Consider the following 2465-nt stretch of genomic DNA (forward strand, 5'->3'; position numbering starts at 1 on the left):
GACGCGTCACGTGTAAGCTCTTTTATGAGAGGAAAGCCTCGCAGAGAACGCCGAAGCGCCCAGGGACCACACACCAGCTGTCTAGCGGACCACTGCGCAGATCAGCAGGCAGGCAGTATGATGATCACTGGAACGCGCCGTAACACCAACGCCTCTGGAAAGCCGCTCGTCTCGAAAAGCTGTCGAAGACTCAGATCAGGCTTGTAGGAGTGAAGAGATCCTCTTGGCTCCAAAGCAGAAACATAATGCGATGTTGCCAGCGTACTTCCTGATATACCCACGAGGTGGGGCGGAGTTACGCATGCAAATTCCGCATGCCCATGGCATTGGCACTGCCATTGGGCGCTGTTGAATACGAAGAAGATGATTGGCTTCTAAGCGAAACCCCCATTCGTTAGTCACTAACGTACGTCGTAGTGACTGAACGAAAGGGAACTCAGAGATGTGGATTCGGACAGCAGTTAAATGACCACACGACCTGGTGTTTGTCTAAAGCAGGAGGTCATTCGGCCGGGGATTTTTACACGGGTGATTTTTACAATAAAATCACTGACTAGCCGCTGTAAATGATGACCATACCTTCCGACCGCACAAGAAACAATTACCGTCCGAATAGGGCTTTAGCAACTCCTTCACCACTAACAAAGTGAGCTGGAAAATCACACTTTTCCTGGGCCATCAACAGAACTCAGCAAAGATTGTTCTTGCTCCGGCTATAACTTCTGGATATTCGGCAGCGGTTCCACAACGGACCGAATGGCTTCGCTCGTCTCTATTTCTCTGCCGCCATTACTGAACTACAACTCATACTAGCGCACGACATCAACGCCATCGCTCTCAGCCGCTCCCTCTGTTCACTGATTGGACCGGTTAAAATTTGATCGGAGAAAACCTAAGAATATACCGCAGTCCCAGACAGAGTCCTGAAGGAAAAGGAAAACTGAGCGGAAGTACGTAGGAGGGCGGAGCCAGGCTATGAAAAATAAATTAATCTCTTTATCCTTTGATAATACCATGGCTTTTTATTGTCAAATGTAGGTGGAAACTAGCAGATGATAAATGTGAAAAAGCACATTAGGGTATAATCATTGGAGCTCATCAGAGGTAGCTGTTCTATACTCCCACATTTCTCACAAATATCCTTTATTCATTTAAAAATACCTGAGACAAACCCTTCACTGTGTTGTATTCACTGGATTCCTCTTTTTCTAATGCTACAACATGAATTATACAGGGCTCCTGTGAATGTACAAGCATAAGCCTGTGCTGAATATGTGCTTATATCAGTCTCTAAGGGTCAGACTCAGAGCAGTTCAGCTTCAGGCCACCAGAGAGCGTCACATCCTCACATTAGTGTCTAGAGCAGAGCACAGCCTGATCTTTACATGCTTTCTAACACACGGGGTTCTCTTTCTTCTGCAGTTATAAGCAGTATAGAATTTATCTTGCACAGCTATTCTATTACATATTCTATTCTATTCTATTCTATTCTCAATAGTAAAATTTATTGAAGCAAAGTGAACTGTTAAAAGCACTAAATAATACTGACATATGCAGTATAGAATTTATGTTGCCCAATTATTCTAATATATTCTCAGTGTCACAGCTTATGTGATGTGTGGTATTGCAATGTGAAATGTGAATGAAACTGACTTAAGCAGCATAGAATGTTACCCAACCATTCTATTCTATTCTATTCTATTCTATTCTCACTAGCACAGATTATTTAAGGGACTTGGCATGATTTGGATTACTGTTTTGACTTTATTATTTGTAATAAATCTCAGCATATAAATCCATCATGTTTGCCTGTAAAGAACAGAAACAAACTAATTTGCATGCATTCTATGGCATAGCACATTTATTATAATATATGATATTTATTATATATAACAGCACGGCGTATTGAAGCAATGTGAAATTGCACTGAATTGTGAAAGCATTGAATAAACTTGACTTTAACTTTCAAAAAAAAACATGAAAGGCATTCAAAATTCTACAGCAAGACGAGACATCTTATTACTTATCTTATCTTATGTAATAAAATAAAGTAAGACTACACTCTAAAAAATGCTGGGTTAAGAATAACCCAAGTTGGGTTGAAAATGGACTAACCCAGCAATTGGGTTGTTTTAATCAAACATTTAACCCAAACGCTGGGTTAAAACAACCCAAAATGCTGGGTTAAAACAACCCAATTTTTTAGAGTGTATAGGCTACATTTCTACTGTTTGTTCTGTAAGTATAAGCAGTCTAGAATTTTGTTTCCCAACTATTCTATTCTAAAAACAAATTTGCTTGCATTCTATGGCATAGCAAATTTATTACCCTAAATAATTATCAAGATTTTGGCAGATTTCTATGGCATAGCAAATTTATTACCCTAAATAATTATCAAGATTTTGGCAGAGTTTAAAGATATTTTCTCCCAGGCACGGAACATCTCAGTCCAAATCCATGAATTT

The sequence above is a fragment of the Gobio gobio genome (genome assembly GCF_949357685.1).
Source record: "Gobio gobio genome assembly, chromosome: 18".
In the NCBI taxonomy this organism is placed as follows: domain Eukaryota; kingdom Metazoa; phylum Chordata; class Actinopteri; order Cypriniformes; family Gobionidae; genus Gobio; species Gobio gobio.